The sequence below is a fragment of the Cebus imitator genome, unplaced genomic scaffold (genome assembly GCF_001604975.1).
Source record: "Cebus imitator isolate Cc_AM_T3 unplaced genomic scaffold, Cebus_imitator-1.0 Scaffold79, whole genome shotgun sequence".
NCBI lineage: Eukaryota > Metazoa > Chordata > Mammalia > Primates > Cebidae > Cebus > Cebus imitator.
In genome coordinates this window covers 817,961-837,425 of record NW_016107394.1, presented here as the reverse complement: position 1 = coordinate 837,425, position 19,465 = coordinate 817,961, and the positions used below count along the sequence as shown (strand labels likewise).

Here is a 19,465-nt window from a genome sequence, read left to right as displayed (position 1 = left end):
GGAGCTTCATTCTCTTAGTTGTTCATGGAGAATGTACTTGGATTGTTATAAGTTATATTCAAGTGTTTCTTTTGTGTGTTTAAGGGAGAACTTGGAACAATTCTAAATCTTCTGGGGCTTGGGCTTCTACCAAACTTTCAGGTTGGCTACATGGTTAGCTCCAATTTATAAGCAGGATGCTGCGGTAGCTTACCTGAATTTTTCAGAATCATGTGGAATATGAAAATGTTGCCAGAGAATGTCAGCTTGGCAGCAAGGAAGTTCATCCCTTCTCTGGGGTCACCACTTGCCTGGACTTCTGTGCCCATCCCCACATGGACATTCACAACACGATTACTGGGAGCACGGTGGTTTGTACTTTAACTCGAGGAGATAACTGATCTTTAGGTGTTATTCCACAAGAAGAGCAACTCCATGTGCTACCACTTTATCATCTTTCAGACAGATGAGTTTGGCTCCAAGAAACGAATGGAAGCTAAGATAAAATCTGGGGCCATTGAGGTCCTGGCAGCCCGCCACAAAAAAAGAATGTTTGTCAGCTTATTACCCGTTCTCCTAAGAAGTGTGCTGTGGTGACAGAGGTTCTTGCACATAAGGGCAGTGGAGAAGAAACCTATTCCCCAAATCAAGTGGAATAACTTAACAACAAACAGTAAGGCTTGGTCATCACCAACCTTAGGGGGAAAACACCATGCACCTGAGGTACAAAGTGATAATGATCCCCACTTTATCTTAAAACATTCAGACAACACTAAAACCTATTCGCTGATGCCATCTGCCTTTTCACCCAGTTGAAGGGGCATGTCCAGGCTTCTCCTAGTCCCTGAAGACTGCTTCAGCCACACCAACTCCATGGTAGAATAATGCCACAGCTTCGTGTGTGTTTTAAGCAGCAGCAGCACTCCCCACTGCAGGATACCCTTGGGAACACTCAGCAGTGCCAGTGCAGCTGCTGCAGCAGGCCCTCACATTTCATAGCATGGTGAAGTTACTCCTCTTCCCCACCCTGTCTGCCTCTGTGACAGAGCCCCTCATTAATTCTGGGCCTCCTACTGGTGTGACTGAGCCACTAAAGCCTCATCAGCCAAAGTAGCAGCCCTCCTTTCCTAACCTCTCAAGACCTTGCCTCTTCTCCAATGGAAGATGAGCAGCATTCTGAAGCAGAAAGAAAACACTGCACTAGCAAAGGCATGTTGTCATTTACTATGTCTTCCTCTCATCCATTTCACCGATGTAAAAATATTAACAAATGGAGTGGGTATTCCTGACTGTATTTTGAAAATTGGTAGGCACATATTGTAAGAAAAATAAGAGTTTCATCATTCAGTTTGTTAAGTCTGTTTACTATGAAACAAATCTTTTTAAGATTTTATGTCATAGAATATGAACCTGTTAAAATCAAGACAGTATTAACTCTACACAACTTCTGGTGTTTAACCGCATGCACCCACTTAAAATAAGCTGCACTATTTTGTGGTGCCATTGTTTCAAAATCTGCCAATCATTGCTAGAAAACTGGCTTACACTTTTGAAGTTATAAAATGTTCTCTCGAAGTATTTCTTGTAAAATAAATCATTGTTAGTAATGGTTGGAGGCCGTTCATAAGTTGTAAATATTTTAAAAGCACATTCTGTTTTTAGAAGTAACTTCAAATGATGTAGCATAAGATGCATATTTGCATACAGAAGTTATTTATCCTTGCTGTAGAGTTGCATTTTAACTGCAGTATGTATTCTAATCACATGGTTTGTGTTTTTCCTGTGTCCTTTCACATTCAAGTGTTAGCCACTTGCAGTATATAAAATAGATTGAGTTGTTGTCAATTATGATACTAGGAAGTGTATCACCAATATTAACATTTCCTTTGGGACTAGATAAGAGTGGTCTCTTCTGACTTGAACCACCTCAGTTTAGTTTCATCCCACCATTCTCAGTATAATCCATGAGAGGTATTTCCAAAAGGAGATGATGGGACAGGATAGGTTTCAGTAGAGTCAAATGGTTCTCATGTCTCAAGGTGATAAAATACAAAAATTGAGTGGACAGATATAGGTACTGAAGTCTGATACAGAATTACAAAAAATTCTTGAAATATTGTGAAAACAAATTTCCTCTTACCATCAAATGCCTCCCCAAGCCCAAATCAAACAAGAGGAATGGTACTATAACATGGCTCTGTCCATTAAGAGCTATATCCTTATAGCATATTAGAGTTGGGAAAATAACTCAGTTCTGATAATTGCATATGTTCTAGGTAACAGGAAAACAGGCATCAAGTTTAGTCTTCCGTTTTTTTTCCCCCCTATTACTTTACTGACTCATTGTATTGCATAACAGAGGACCACCCACACATGTTTAGAACAAGGAGAGCTTTCAATGAAATACTTGATTCTGTTAAGGTGCAGAGGTGCTGTAATATTCCAAGTGTCAGCTTCCTGGGGAGTATGGAAAACCTAACGGTGCTTCTCCCTTGGAACTGCCATAGAAAGCCCACAACCCTAACATTTACAATTTTGTTTCAAAAGCAGATAGTTCCAGCAGGCTCTCTAGAGAAAGACTCATTGTAACTTATTAAAATATATGGTGGGAAATCTCTTTTAAGCTTTTGACGAATCTAAGGAAGGAATAAGTAGGGATTGTAAGCTAAATGTTCACCGATAGACCATCATGTACAAGTAGATTTCTGCTTGTGGAAATGTAAAATAGGGTATTTCATTGAATTGTTTTATTTTGTGATTTAGATTTCTTTTTTAAACACATCTATTTTGTGACCCTAAGCTTTCTTATACAGATAGGTATGTAAATAAGTGTTTATGGTTCAGCTGCTTCAGTAAGTTATTTAATGCTATGAGACTATCAGATACACCCTTGTGAGATTGTTTTAGATTTTAGGACTTAGCTTCCACTAGAAATAATTTCTTCACCAAATTTAATGGATAAAGTTTCTTGGGTCTTTATGCATCCACTCATCTATTCATTCTTTGAGTCTACACATATTGAATGTCTGCAAAATCTGTCCCCTCTGTTTTTCTTTGAATCACCACCTATGACATAGTAAACTTGAATAAAAACTACCCTCAGGAATTTTTTTAAATAGCAAATTATTTTCAGAATAATCCATGGTAGCATATGCAGCAATTCAAATGGATCTGTCTCTATAGGTTTCTTAGCAATCTAGATTTGAAACATCAATGTTAGTTTGTGGGACTGCTGGGATTTGTGATGCTTGTTGCAGTTTGCCAAAACAAGTATATGAAAATATCAACTGGAATATTTCCATTCCATCGTTGTAAATATCATGAATGGAAGTCCTAAAGTAATTACCCCACTGTGGGAACAAAATTGGGTTCCTACTTTGTTGGACTCTAATTTCAGCAATTTACCATCTTATTTCTCTGCCCTGTGATTTTTGAAAAGCTGTCAATGTTCTACAGCATTGTGAATGTTGCTAGCTACAATGCTTTTAGAATGCGCTTCCTCATGAAGCCAGGAAAAAGTTGTTTGAAATTTAAAAAAAGGAGGGAAGGAGAGAGGGGCCAAGTCGGCCGAACAGAAAAAGCTCCTGCCTTCCTTTAGGCTTCACATACACAAACTGAGCTTTGGTCAGCTTTCATTTTTCACAAATCACATTGTTGCCATCCTCTGCAAGGTCCGTTCCCCCTCTGGAGGTTCCATCTTTAACAGTCCAAGACTCTGCCTCGTGACTGACCTGCAAATTAGACACTTCAGCTCATCCAGTAAATTGTGGTCCCCTTTCCAGCGTCCCACCCATCCCAGTGAGCACATTTTAACACATGCTCATGTGGGCTTCAGCAGTTGCAGGCGCCCACCTCAGACACTGCTGTGGGGCTGGAGCCCAGGGGTGTTCCCACTCCCACGAGGGGGTTAAGCACACACAGCCTCCAAACAGATGAGCCACACCCTTGTCACACATCCTGATATAGGGGTCAGGGAACCGTTTCCTCTGGGGGCTTCTCTGGATTAAAAAAAATAGCAAGCTGAAACACAAAACTGTCAGGTCTCTTTTCATACCCTGCCAACTCTTTCTTGTAAGTTAAAGGAATATTGGCTTCCTTTCCCTTCAGTTGTCTAGCTGTCAGAAGGGACTGGTTAGAGCCCTGGGGCAGCCAAAGTTATCCTTTAGCTGGAAGACTCCAAGATGGAACTTCATTGGCCAAGACCCCTAGACTTTGTTACAGTATCTTTTGGTTCATGATTTGAAATGGCTGTTTCTTCTTTTGTAATGTTGATGGCTTTGCTTCAGACTGCAGCAATGATAAATGATGGCATTTGACTCAGCCAAAACGTGCAGTTCAGAACCAAGTGGCCTCTCCTCAGAGGTGCCATCCCCAGCCTCATCAAAACAGCTGCAGGTGCACATGATTCGTGGTGCCTTCCCTCCCAGCTCAGGTTCCTCTGTGTCTGGCAGCACACTCAAGCCACGCCCAGTGCCCAGAAGAGTAGGAGAAAACTGCAGCTGTCACTGGGACCCTGCATGGTGGTTCTTTCTCCAGACCTCCCCTTTTTGCCCCTTAAGCTGTGTTTTTTTCCCTTCCCCATTTTCCCCGCCTTCTTTAAGTGAAGATTCCTTTCCCCAGCACTCTGCTTAGGATTTAAAAATGGAGTGACCCCTGCTGGCTTATTGCAAATTTGGCAGGGCCCATTTGGGACCCACATGGAAGCCCTCGATATATTTTGTCCCAAACTCAATTCCAGGCTTCAGGCTGAAGTTCTAGAAAGGAAACCTGATCTGAGAAATCCAAATTTCTATTCTCTCCGTGCTCCCTACTTCAGTGTTATAGGTTGCAATAGCACCCATGGTGGCATTTGTCAAGCGTCACTGGGACTTGGTGACAAGAGGAATGCCTTTCTTCCTCACACCTCAAGTTTTTGCTGAAAGAAGGGGAATGAGGAATGCCTTTATTACCTTTATTTTCCCAGAATGAGCAAGCAGTTCTCTTCACCACCCCAGCTTGTACTCCTCTGGATTGTATCCTGAACCATGCAGACTGCTTTAACCCTTGGTATCTGGAGGAAATATGCCTCACAGCCCTCTGCACAAAGGTTTGGCCAAATTATAAAGGGCTGGCTTGGCCTCTGGAGTCATACCATCAGGAAGTTGGACCTTTTTATATAGGAATGAGGACAGATGGTCTGAGGCTCCACATTACAGCCTTTCTATGTCTTGCAGGGTAATGTAGAGCTTTGCCAACCAGGTAGGGTTAATTCAGCCCTCCTGTTTGCCATCTAAGGAAAGGCCACAAGGGGCCATCCCAAAAAACACATTCCTGAGGCACCACCAGCAGAGAAGCTGGCTCCATGCCCACCTTCCTTATCCAGCTTCAGTCTCTCCTGCCCTCTCCTAGAAATCCTCACACTAGACAAGCCCCAGTCTTACTCTTGCCCCTCCAACAGATGCCTGGTTAATTTGGCTCCAGTAAGGTCCAGGCCCTCCTCTCTATAGAAATTAAAGCAAATTAAAGGGAACTTGGCAAATATTCAAATAACCCTGACAGGCTTTTTGTAATTTAACCCAAGCATTTAAGCCCTCCTGAAAAAAATGTTACTATAAAATAAAACCCTGATGGACACTGAGAAGCAAGCTGCTCTGCCAGTGGCAGGGAAATTTGGGGATGAGCTTTGTATCACGTATCAGGGAGGGGGGCAAACTTTATCCAAAAGGAAGAAAAGCGACACCAGCAAATGTCTCTGGATGGGATTCCAATGACTATGGAGACTGGAAGAGATTTTCAAGTGTGCATAATGGAGGGCTTATGTAAAACTAGGACCAAGCCTCAATTGTTGGTAGACCAGGATTTAATAAAATAGATGATAGATCAGGAATATAACAATCTCACTGCCCACTTGGAAAGGCAAATGGGCACTTGGGAAAGCACACCTACCTACCTCCTGATCCAGTGGAGAAACTACTAATTATGAATAATACATTTATTACTTAGGCAGCCTCTGGTATCAGGAGGACATTGCAGAAATAGGACCTGGGACCAGACAGTACTTTAGAGATCCTCCTGAACATGTCTACCCTAAGTCTTCAACAATGAAGACAAAAAAAAAGAAAAACAAAACCAAGCAGATTTTATTGCCACCATGCAAGCCTACAACCCCCAAAATGCCTAGGGTACACCTATTAATGGCTACAGATGTGCCAAGAACATTTCCTCTTCTGAAGTTTAATCACTCCTTATGAAGCTTAATTGCTTTCTCCAGGGTGAAACAGCTCAGGGTGCAATGTTAGTGTATTTCACTCTGTTTCCATAATCTTTGGCATGATTTCCTTTTATAATGCACACATTTAATCCATGCATCCTTAACTTTCTCTTGCCTGGCTGTCTATCTTCAAATGGTCAGGCAACTGAGCCTCAGATAATGGCTCCCTTTTACCAGGGACCCTTTAATAAGCCTCTGGGAGGAATCTAACTGCCATGTTCCCTTACCCACCAACACTTGTCAGCAGAAAGTAGTTAAGATTGGTCATTATCCATGTTCTAATGGCAGATGAAATTCAGAGGCAGAAATGATACAGCCAAGAGACAGGGAAATACTGGGTACAGGAGGACAGTTCCTCAGCAATGGTCCTGCTCCTGGTCCTGGGAAACTACAGCCCCACAATGGAAACAGGAATTCCCATTTTCATGCCCTAAAGTTGCCTTTTGGCCTGCCTTGTCCCCCTGTCCGGTACCCATATAAGCCCCAGACCCCAGGCTCTACAAACAGATGAGCCAATGAGCAGATGATCTGACAAGATGAACAGAAAAGCTGAAGAACAGAAGAGCGTGGCAAAGAGACAAGGAGTATATGAACTGGGAGGAATTTTGCTGGGGGTGGTCAGAGAAGATTGGCACCTGCCTGGCAAAACTCCAGGGGAAGATTTTCTCATTGCATTCCCTGTCTAGCTCCCCACCCATCCCACTAAGAGCCACATCCACCACTCAAAACTCCATTTGTCTTTCAAATTCCTGTGTAACCTGATTTTCCTGGAAGCCAGACAAGAGGCTCGGGATACAGGAAGCTGTCACACTGGCCCTCTGCCGTTGCAGAAAGGCAGAGGGTCCACCGAGCTGTTTAATGCGGAAGCCGTCTGCAGATGGCAAGAATAGAAGAATGCAGTGTAACATGTCCACATGGTACATGATCAAAGGAGTGGACATGTTTCACAGCAAAGGATATACATGATAGAATACGTCTGATGACCATGGGATTCACTAGTGGTGTAACATCTCAACTAACAGAAGCAATTGGCCTCAGGATCTTGAGGATACCATGTAAGAATAAAACTAAAGCAGTATCTCAAAACACTTCACAGAAGCAATATCAGCCTTCAGAATACATTATGTGTGTTTAGAAATCAATATCGTGCTGGGTCTCCAATAGAAACACCATATACCAGCAGCCAGTGGGTAAAAACAGGAAAATCCTATATATAATCATTCTTAATGTCCGCTGGGAGACTCACTTCCCATCTCTGGAAGTCTTGGCTCTGCAGGGTTGGAGATTCTGGTTCCCAAAGCAGATCTGCTCTGGGCAAGGGACTCAAGCTTCCATTGAGCTGTAACAGTGGCTATCAGGATAGCTTGGACTACTATATGCTCACGGGTCAACGCTTGTGGACAAGTTGCCATACTGGAAAAAGCAATTGACCTTGATCAGCAGGAAGAGAGGGTTGCAATGTATGAAGGAAGAGATATGTAAAATATATGGAGCCAGGTGATCCTTGTGTACCTTTTCTGGTGCTTCCTTGACCCATTGTGACCATGGGCATACATCTGGATCATTCCCCAGATGAGGGTGTAATTCAAGTGTCAGTCCCTCAGGAGTAAAGGATTGGGGTCACTCCACTAGGGAAGCCATCAAGATTTGCAATGGTGATAGTTGAGGGTAAGAAGAATTGAGTAGCAAAGGAATGAGGGGAAGAGTTGTGGCCTGAAACTTCACAGAAAATAGCCTATTGTTTGTTCTACTAACCTTAAGTTTCCCTTCAGAAAGGGAGGCCCACTGGAGCTACCAATATGCTCCACAAATCTGTTTCAGGGAGATCCCTGCAATGCAAGAATGGACTGTAGTGGCCATGAAAACATGCCTTTCAGATTTGAATGCAGACAGCATATGAATGGCCTCAGTTACTGCGCTCTGTGCTCGAGAAATACATGGGGTTGTCTAAGCTCCCTTCCCTTCCGTTGTTTCTGACCAATGAATGAGCACAGAGCTATTAAGACAGGTTTAATCTTGTGAGATACTGGACTCCTCATAGGTGCCCTTGTTCAAGTTCTCCATTAACTTTTCCAAAAAAACATTCTTTAGAGATGCAGACATCTATTTTTTTCTTAACATCTCCTTGAGTTTTTTGCAGCCTCCCTAAGATGAGACTGGCATTGTTACACCTCATGGCTCCTAGCCTCTCTTGAGATCCCTCTTCTCCATCTTCCTTTATGAACATTTTCCATCCAGTCCCCTTCAATAAGCCTCTGAGATACAGATTCCCATCATTATCTATTCTTGGGGAGGCTCATTCTAGCAGTTATGCTAAGTCCCACAGAAGACTTCAACTTTACGTCCACAGCAGTCAGTCCCTTGGAATTGTCAGAGTCCTTTGAGATCTCTTTTCAAAAAGTTCAAAGGAGTTAGGAAGAAAAGGGACTCCCCGATGTCTGTCCTGGGGACACACTGCTGCTCCAGGGGGCTGACCTGGCATGGAGTGGCTGCACAGTCTGCTCCTGTGCACTTTGTGTAGGCAGCTGCTGGCCCCTCTGCTCCTGGGTCTGCCCCCCTGGCCCACCCAAGACATGCAGCCCTAACTCCCTCTCCACTGTGGACCTTTGTGAAGCAGCTCCCCACCTCGGGGGCATGGGTCTTGACTGCATGAGCCCACACCCCTCACACCCTCTAAGGTCTGGGATCCTCAGTTGTGGGGATGAGCACCAGCTGGAAAGTTTGCCGGAGGGCTTGTGCAGGCTTGGAGCTGGAAGCCATGCATTGACCTGGGAGTGTGACCCAGCTAGCAACCTGAACCTCGTGTGACTGATCAAGAGAAGTGCATCCAAATTCTCAGAACTGAGACTTTCCAAAGGACCACGACTGTTTCCTGTGGTTATTTTTTCCTACTCTATGTCTCGATCCCAGCAGACAGGGCCTTTTAGATTAGTCAGGAAGGAAGATGTAAACAAAAAACTACCAACGATAAAAGACCAGCAAGGCAGCCAACAAAAATGTGGCATTGGTCAAGACTTGAAGCCCTGGAAAATTAAAGTAATTCATTCAAGAAAGCTGATAACAAAACAACCTGAACCACCCATGCCAGTCAGAAACCTTCTGAAACAGCTGGAGAAGCACGCATGAGTTAGGATAGCACTGAGCTGCTGTGTCAGGACCCAGAGTTTATACCATGCAACAGTTTTACAATGGTGCTGCAAAGCGCCTCTTAGCAGTAGACCCTCAATCCCCACTGGTCATAGCCAAGTCCGCAAAGGTTCCACTTTCTAAGGGTTTAGAAAAGCAACATGATTGTGATTATAAGATACTCCCGATTTGCGAGTAAAGCACTCAAAGAATGATTCGGGTATCTTGCATTAGAACCAAGTCCTTCTCGATGTAGAGACTAATTGGTGTGCAAAATCCCTAATTAAAAGTTAAGAGACAACTCAGCCTTGGTTCAAAACAGCTGAGGATTCAAGCAGTATGCCCTACCTACAGTGACCCTGCAGCCGAGATCCTTCCTTGGCCACTGGAAGGGACACGCTGTGGTGATGGACTATTCTCTGAAGAGACATTGAATGATACCAGGGATTCCCCAAAAATGTTTGCTCAGGACACTGTGTGGTCCTTTGCACCAAAGAACAAGCCCCAAAGTTACCTCTCAAGGAAACCCCAACATTCAGTTAGAAGAGTTGGATTCACAGGTAGAATCTCTCAAGTTATCCAATTCTTACCTAGATCCCATTAAGAGTGAACATGATTGCTCTTCCACCTCGTCTTTCTGAAGGTTCAATTCAGGTATAACCACCTTATTAAATGTTTGACTCTTGGCAAGTTCTAGGTCTCTTCTGTAATAAAATTCCTCTTGGCAGGCTCAAAACAAGCGACCCTTGGTGCTAAACCAGAGACCTTTGAAGCTACTGAAAATCAACAGCAAGTTTCTGATACCACCTCTGTCCTAGGAGAGGCCTCTGGTGGTATCCCACTTCACTGAGAACTTCCTGAGGAGATTCTGGTTTCCAAAGCCAGTTCACTCTGGGTGAGGGACTGAAGGTCCCGTTGAGATACAACACACAACTGCCATCTGTATACCTTGGACTATTATGCCCAGGGATCAACAGGTGGAGTTGCCATACTGGCCAAAGTAATTGATCTTGATTAGCAGAAGAGTGTTGCCTTTATACAATGTATGAAGGAAGAGATATGTAAAATATATGAAGCCAGGTGATCCACTTGGACATTTTCTGGTGCTTCCTTGACCCATTGCACCTATGGGCATACATGTGGATCATTCCCCAGATAAGGGTGTGATTAAAGTGTCAGTCCCCTCAGGAATAAAGGATTGGTGTCACCCCACTAGGAAAGCCACCAACATTTCCAATGGTGATAGTTTAGGGTAAGAATTGAGTAGCAAAGGAATGAGGGGAAGAGCTGTGGCCTAAAGCTTCATAGAAAATGGCCTATCATTTGTTCTCCTAACCTTAAATTTCCCTTCAGAAAGGGAGGCCCACTAGAGCTATGAAGGAGATGCTCCCACATCTGTTTCAAGGAGACCCATGCAATGCAAGAGTGGACTGTGGTGGCCATGAAAATATGCCTTTCAGATTTGAATGCAGACAGCATATTGAATGGCCTCAGTTAATGCGCTCTATGCTCTAGAAATACATGGCATTGTCTAAGCTCCCTTCCCTTCGGTTGTGTCTGACAAATGAATGTTCAGAGCTATTAAGACAGGCCTAATCTTGTGAGATACTGGACTCTTTGTAGGTGCCCTTATTTTAGGTCTCCATTAACCTTTCCAAAGCATTCTTAGAGATGCACAGACATTTAAGACCCTGCTTATTTCCCTTACCCTCTCAAAGATGCGACTTGCATTGTGACCTCATGGCTACTAGCCTTTGAGATCCCTCTATCTTCCTTTATGGCCATTTTTCCTCCAGCCCCCTCAATAAGCCTCTGAGATATCTAGTTCCATCTTTATCTGTTCATGGGAAGACTCATTCTCACAATAATGGCTAGTTCCACAGGAAAGTCTTCAACTTTTTCCCCACAGCAGTGAGTCCCTGGGAAGAACCAATACATTTTATGAATAGAGTCCTTTTAGATCTCTTTTCAAAGACTTCTGTCAAAGGCATTTAAGGAATAAAGAGACTCCTTGAGGTCTGTCCTGGGGAGACAATGCTGCTCCGGGGTCGGGGCGGCGGGGGCTGACCTGTTGGGGAGTGGCTGTGCAGTCTGCTCCTGCACTGCTTTGTGTGAGCAGCCCCTAACCCCTCTACTCCCGAGTCTGCCCCTTCGTCACACCCTGTCGTGCCCAAGTCATGCAGCTTATCTGCCTTTCTCCACTGTGCATCCTTGGGAAGTGGCTCCCCACCTATTGGTCTCGTGCCTTGACTCTGCTAGGAGCAGGTAAGCATCCTGCCAGACCTGCCAGTGCTCCTTTCCCCCATGCCTTCAGGGGATCCCTGCCTCCAAAGTTGCAGAGAGGAGCATGAGTTGGAAAACTTGCCTGAGGGCTGGTGCAGGCTTGGAGCTGGAGGCAGTGCGCTGCCCTGGGACTGTCCTGGCCAGCTACCAAAACCTTGTGTGACTGAGCTCAAGAGCAGTGCATCCAGATTCTTTTCAGCAGTGAGACTTTCCAAAGGACCAATGACTGTTTCCTGTGCCCCTTATTCCTACTCGGTAGCTATGTATTGATCCCACCATGCAAGGCCTTCCAAGGTAGTCAGAAATAAATATGTATACCAAAGAAAAATGGCCAACTACTAAAGACCACCAAGACAGCCAACAGAAATGTGACATCGGTCAAGACTAAGCCCTGGAAAATTAAAGCAATTCATTCAAGATAGATTTTTCTTTTAAATCCAAACCTCCCATGCCAGTCAGAAGCCTTCTGACCAGAGTTGGAGCAGCATGCATGAATTTGGATAGGACAGAGATTTTCAGAACCCAGAGTCCTTAACCTGCAATGGGTTAACAGTGGCACTAGGAAGCACCTCTTAGCAGGGGACTCTCCCAACCCCCATTGGTAATAGCCAAATTCTTAAACACTGAAGAATTTTGGAAACCAAATGGTTCCACTTTTGAAGGGTTTAGGAAAAATGTGATTGTGATTGTAAGATACTCCCTGATTTGGGAGATAAAGCACACAGAAAATATGGTTCCAACACAAGACAACCAAGTCCTTCCTGATCCAGAGACGATAACTGGTATACAAAATCCCTTTTCAATTAAAGCTGAGAGCCAAGGGACAACTCAGTATTTGTCCCAAAGAGGTGAGCATTCCAAGAATCAGTATCCCTAATCACAGTGGCACTACAGCTGAGATCCTTCCTGGGCCACTGAAAGGGACATGCTGTGAAGAACTATTCTCTGAAGAGACATTAAATAATACCAGTGGTTCCCCAAAAATGTTTGCTCAGGACAGTCTGTGGTGCTTTGCCTCCAAGAGCAAGCCCCAAAGTTACGTCTCAAGGAAACCCCCAGCATTCAGTTAGAAGAGTTGGGTTCACAAGTAGATGCTCAAGTTAATCCGATTCTTGCCTGGATCCTGTTAAAAGTGGATGTGGAGCAGCAATCACATTCAGTCTTAAGGTTATACCTGAATTTAACTTTAGAACTTCTTGGCTTTTGGTGGGTCTACATCTACTACTGTAATGAAATTTTTCTTTGGAGTTTCAAAACAAGAGACCTGTAGCGCTAAAACCACATCACAGAGACCTCCAAAGCTACTGCAAATTTACGGGAAATTTGATACCACCTCTATACTAGGACAGGCCTTTCGTACTACTCCACTTGTATGGGAACATCCTGGGGCTCACTGAGGTCATGGTGAGGCCCTGGGAGAGATCTCAGATCCACCCAAGATTCCTGTGTTATTCCAATCCAAGGAGAGGTCTTTGGTACTCTTTTAGAGCAACAAGAAACTCTTGGCATGAGTGGGGGTGTTGTCCCAGACTTGCCTGTCTTTTCTGTTCCTTCAAATCCAATTGCTACCTTTAATGCTTCTTCCAAATGGCCTGAGCCCCAAAGCACTGTACCACATGGACTTGCAGTCCAGGCTGCTATATGTATCTACACTTTTGGTTCAGTTCATTACATACTCCTCAGTCAAACTAAAAAATTCACTATCTCCAGTAATGGCTGTAAGTAATGTAGAAAGTGAGAAGCAGGTTCATATAAGCTTCCTGACAGCTAACACTCAAGGGTTCCCATAAGGTACTGAGAGGACTCTTCCATGCTTCACTGGGCGTTGCCAAACCTCCTATTGATTTTCAGATTTTAAGGGTCTCCTGATGATCTGGTTTAAAACCCAGGGTCACTTGGTTTGAGCCTGCCAAGAGGCATCTGGAGGTTATAAAGGAAAACAAGAGGCCCCAGAAGGAAAAGCAGCCCAAAGTTTTACCTGTTTATTGTGAAAGTCTGCCTTAAATTGCCCAAGTCAGAATCCATGGACTACAAATATGCCCATGGGGAAGAAAAATTGCAATAGAACCTGCATCCTGTTGATAATGTAAGAATGAGCATTACAGGCCTTGAGGTGGAGAAGTGGACATGAAACAAGTCACATTTAACTTATCAAATCAAAGGACACTTCAGTGCTGATGTCCCGGAAGCTGAAAAATTGAACACTCAAGAAACGAACAAATCCTCCAAAATTGTTCATGCAAACTAAGAAATGGCATTAAATATACACTATTTACCAACTGAAACATGTCATTTAAAAAATTCTATGTTGAGTATTTCTGCAAGATATTACTCTTGTTAATTCCTAGAAGAAACTGCAAAGCGTAACACTATGAGCTCCGTTGCTACAGATAGGAGTTGTGATCAAGGGCAGATGTAATGGTTTAGTGTTCCAGTAGCCTGGCTTTAACTGCAGTTCCTTCCCACATTCTTCACACTCCAACATAAGTTGTCAGGCTAGTACACACAATGAACGTGATCAGCCAAAAACTCCAGAGAATATACTAAGAACCATAATATGAATCTCCAGTTCAATCAAGTCCCTTATCATTAAAGACAGGGGATGAAAATTGGAGCAAGTGGGAGCCATCAGAGGCCCTGACTTAAATCTCAGAGCTCTAATTAGAGAATTTCTCCCCATCAAAATCAAAGAATGAACAATCAGAGCAGAGAACAGCCAGTCTGCTTAATAACTGAAAAGCTATCAACTACAGTTTAAAAAAAGTCCTCCAAGACCCCAAACTTACAAGGAGAGTCACTAAATTTTTATCACTGTCCATCTTAGGAAGCCACCGTGTTAAATGAACTTTTTTCCAGTGGGCGAACTACGCTTGTCAACTCACTTATCAGCTCAGCTACTAACCAAGTATCCACAAAGTCACATGAATATAGCAACCTCAAACTCATCCAAGACTGAAATAAAAACAAGTATTGCTCCAGGGATAATGACTCTTGACAGTTATTCTGAGAATTTTCATCAGTTGCCACAAAGAAATAACGAAGCCAGGCATTGCAACCAGTTACCGGACAGCAGCAAAATTTTGAAGTCAGCTGATCCGTCATGTCAGATGCAGCCCATACTCAAACTGAAGATGTTGCAACACAGTTGGAACAACTTTCTTAAGTTCAATGACATAAAACCACAGAACAAAAAAGTTGAAAGTACACCAAACCTCGTGGCATAGTAATGTGCCCTTCTCCTGATTTTATCTTTGCTGTACAGTACAACAGAAGCCACATTCAAGAGTACAAAGTAATCATGTTTCATCCTTAAGAACACATCCAGGAAAAGACAAACATCCAACCCACCAAGAGATGGGTGGAAAAAGCAGCCCACATTTGTAAGTCATTAAGAAAATGATCAGCAGAAGTGAGAAACGTTGTCCTATACTTATAGCACAGTGACATTTGGATAACTTCGAAATTTCAAGATTTTTGTCCACATGATGTTCCTACTATATTGGGGAAAGTTTCTTCCTTAATCCAAATACAGAAACCACTAGCTCATAAAATTACGGACATATCCTCAAACAGCAGAGAAAAATATGTATTAACCTTTCGATTCACTCAGCATATTTCATCTCCAAATGAAATACAATGGCAATGTTCACCGATGACATCTGAGAATTATAAGCTTAAATGGTGAATATCAGAAAGTCCAGCCCCTCCTCTACACCTAGCCAGTGTGTCAATGTGATAGCTGACAATGACCAGATGCAGTTTCAGCAGGCTGAGGAGCAACTTATGCATCAGACTGCCAATATAGCCTGGATCTCTCATGAAACATCCTTATTAGAGTCGGCGCTAACTCTTAGGAATGTAAATGTGGTATGTTCAGCTGGAATTACACTGGTTTCTACTAAAGTGAAAAGGAAATCTGCTCATCTAGTGTTGGAACGTAAGAGCTGTCCACAATGGAAAGTACACAGGAAAATTTCATTATACCATGAACTTTACTAAGATACAAAAATCCTAGTGTCTACACCTTAAGATTTTGAACTGCCCACCTGCAACTGACTTGATCGAGTTATACAAAAAGACACAGGCCCATATTATACACACCTTGGGGCAGGACGAGTGTTGCTGCTGTCAGGGAAATCATGGAGAAAAGGCATGGTCAAAAAGGAAATGCAGTAAGGATAGAAATCGTGTAAACTGGTAAAGGAGGGATAAGCTCTCATGGATGTCAATTGCTAAGTGGGTTTTAAAAAGCAGCAGTGATGAAGAAATAGTTTTGTTTGGTCCAGCAGCATACAGGCCACCACTGTCCATCTTCTGTGATGGTGGTGTTCATGGTATAGGGATGGCATCTCTCTTCCAAAAGCTGATCAGCTATACACAGTTCAGAGAAAAATCTAATGTCATACAATGGGCATCCTACTGATGGAAGATGTACAGGTATGATTTTCAAGGGTACATGTCAAGGAATTGATCCAGAGACTTGCGGAGCTTCATCTTCTTGTCTGTTCATGGAGTGTGTTCTTTAATGGCTCTAAGTTTGGTAGACACCCAAGCCCCAGAAAATTTAGAATTGGTCCAAGCTCTTCCTTACATGAAAACACCTTGAAGATTAAACTTAGAGTTTGGCCACAGGATTAGCACCAATTTATAAGCAGTATGCTCCAGTAGCTTACCAGAATCAGGTGGAATATGAAAATGTTGCCCAAGAATGTTGGCTTGGCAGCAAAAATGTCATCCCTTCTCTGGAGTCACCACTTGCCTCAAATTCTGTGCTCACCCCCACAGGGACATTCACAACACGAATGGAGCACGGTGGTTTGTACTTTAACTGAAGGAGATAACCACTCTTATTCCTCAAGATGAGTGGCTCCAGGTGCTACCTCTTTCTAAACTTTGAGACACAGGTGAGTTTGGCTCCAAAGGAAGTAATGGAGGCCAAGATCAAATCTGAGGTCATGGAGGTCCTGGCACCCAGCTTTAAAAAAAATAGTGTTTCAGCCTGTTCCCCCTTCTGGAAACAAGAGGACTATGATCATGATGGAGGTTCTTGCATGCAACATAAGGGCAGTGGAGAAGAAACCTGTTCCCCAAATCAAGCAGAAGAATAACTCAAAAGTAAGGCTTTGCCACTGCCAACTTTAGGGAGTAAAACAGACCATGCAACCTGCAGTAAAACCAATCCCCGATTTACCTGAAAAAGTTCAGACAACTCTACAAGTTATTTGCTGATGCCATCTTCTCACCCAACAAAGCCATCTCCAGGATTCTGCTGGTCCGCTAAGACTGCTTCAGCCACACCAACTCCATTGAAGAATAATCCAACAGCCTCGTGTGGATTTGAAGCAGCAGCCCTCTCCATTGCACAACACCTTCGGAAAGACTCAGCAGTGCAACAATGCAGCTGACATTTCACAGCTTGGTGAAGTTGCTCCTCTCCCTGCCCTGTCTGCTCCTGTGGAGCCCCTTGTTAATTCTGAGCCTCCCACTGGTGTGACTGAGCCACTAACGTCTCAGTCAAACCAGCAGCCCTCCTTCCTCACCTCTGCTCAAGACCTTGCCTCTTCTCCAAAGGAAGATGAGCAGCATTCTGAAGCAGATGAGCCTCTATCAGAGGAGCCCCTATATGATGACCCCTTGTCACTGGGGAGAAGTTGTCTGCTGAGGAGAAATTGCCCCACATTGAAGACTTTTGGTCAGACAATGAGCACATCTTTTTGGACGCAAATATTGGATTGGCCATTGCACCTGCTCAGGGCTTGGTTTTGATTGTACGTGCCTGAGGAGAGCTGCACTCTACCACTCCCATTGAGCATCTGAACTATAATAGTCCTACCTGCCTCTCCCTTGTCTTGTTACCAGCATGAAAATCTGAATAAGCCCCAACACGGAGTTGAACTAAACAAGATTAAGGTTGAGGCTAAAGAAGCTAAGAATAAGAAAATGAAGGCCTCAGAGCAGAAAGACCTGGCAGCTAACGAAGGTCCAGAACTGTTCTGAGGCAAATGATTTAAACCAAATTTCTTCTCATAAGGCATTAACATTAACCCATGACAATGTTGTCACAACGTCCCCTTATGCTCTCACATGTTGCGGGGTCCTGTAAGTATTGTGTCTGAAGGCTTTTCTCCCCCTCTTAATGCCTTTGCTAGGGCAGTGCATTTTTTCAAGGTGCTGTTTAAAGAACGTCATGTTTACTCTATCTTCATCTCACCCATTTCAAGTCTGAGATGAAATAAACAGGGTGGTTATTCCCAACTGTATTTTTGAAAATTGGTAGAAGGTACACATTTTAAGAAAAGTAAGAGTTTTATAGTTTAAAATACATAAAGAAATATTTCAATAGGCATTAACTGACAGATTCACTCAGTTTGGAGCCTTAAAATCTGTTTACTAAGAAACAAGCATTTTTAGAGGGGTTTCAACAGGTTCATGTTCTATGATGTAAAATCAAGACAGTGTTAACTACACAGCTTCTGGTGCTTAACCACATGTACCCAGTTAAAAGCAAGCTGAATTATTTCATAGTGCCATTGCTCCAACCTCTTCCAATCATTGCTACAAATTGGCATATTCTTTTGAAATAAACTTAATAAATGTTCTCTTAAAATATTTCTCCTGTATAAAATAAGTTGTTAGTAATCATTGAAGGCTATTCATAAAGTTTAAATGTGTTTTAAAGCACTTTGTTTTTAAAAGTAACTTGAAATTTTAAGAATCATGTCTATTTGTGCGTATTTGCACACGAGAAATTTCTCCTTTTGTATAGAGTTCCATCTTAAGTGGAATGTGTTCTAAGATAAGAATAAAGGAGGGAGGGGCCAAGATGACCAAACAAACAGCTCCTGTCTATGCCTTTGGGCACCACATACACAAACTGAGCTTTAGTCAGCTTTTGTTTTTCAAAAATCACTGTTTCCACCCTCTGGAAGGTACCATTCACCCTCTGAAGGTCCCATCTTTACCACATCAAGTCTTTCCCTGATGACTTTGGCCTGCAAATTAGACACTTCAACTCATCTACTAGTCAATTCTTGTCCATCCTCTTTCCAGCTCCCACCCATCCCACTGAGCACACTAACACATGCTCACTTGGGCTTCAGGAGTCGCAGGCTCCCACCTCGGACACTGCTGTGGGGCTGGAGGGAGCCCAGGGTCGCTCCTACTCCCATAAGTGGTTTGAGCACACAGAGCATCCAAATATGAGCCACAACCTTGTCACATGTCCCACAATGGGGGTCAGGGAACTCTTTCCTCTGGGGGCTTGTCTGCTATACAAAAAATAGCAAGTAAAAGCACAGAACTGTCTAAACTCTTTTCCATACCCTGCCAACTCTTGTAAGTTAAAGGAATGTTGGCTTCATTTCCCTTCAGAAGCATAGCTGTCACATGGGACTGGAGTAAAGCCCTGGGGTAATCAAAGGCATCTTTTCCTGGAAGACTGCAAGACTGAACTCCATTGGCCAAGACCCCTAGACTTTGTTATGGTATCTCTTTCATGGTTTAAAATGGCTGTCATTTGTTTTATATGTTAACGGTTTTGCTACAGACTGCAGCAATGATATTAAATGATGGCATTTGACTCAGCCAAAAGGTAGAGTTCAGAACCATGTGGTGCCATCCGCAGCCCCATCCCAACAGCCACAGGTGCACGTGTTGCATGGTGCCTTCCTTCCCAGCTCAGGTGCCTCTGTGTCCAGTCGCATGCAGAAGCCATGTACAACGTCTCCAAAAGGCAGGAGAAAACTGCAGCTGCTTTGGGCCCTGCGTGGAGGTTCTTCCCCTAGTCAGTGAAATACTGGCTAGAAGAGGGCAGTTCCTCAGCAAAGG

General features: G+C 43.5%; 1 pseudogene; it reads left to right on the top strand.

Annotated features, from left to right (window-relative positions):
• Positions 1-414: 414 nt before the first annotated feature.
• On the top strand, positions 415-17,741 carry LOC108307403 (annotated as a pseudogene).
• The last annotated feature ends 1,724 nt before the right edge of the window (positions 17,742-19,465 follow it).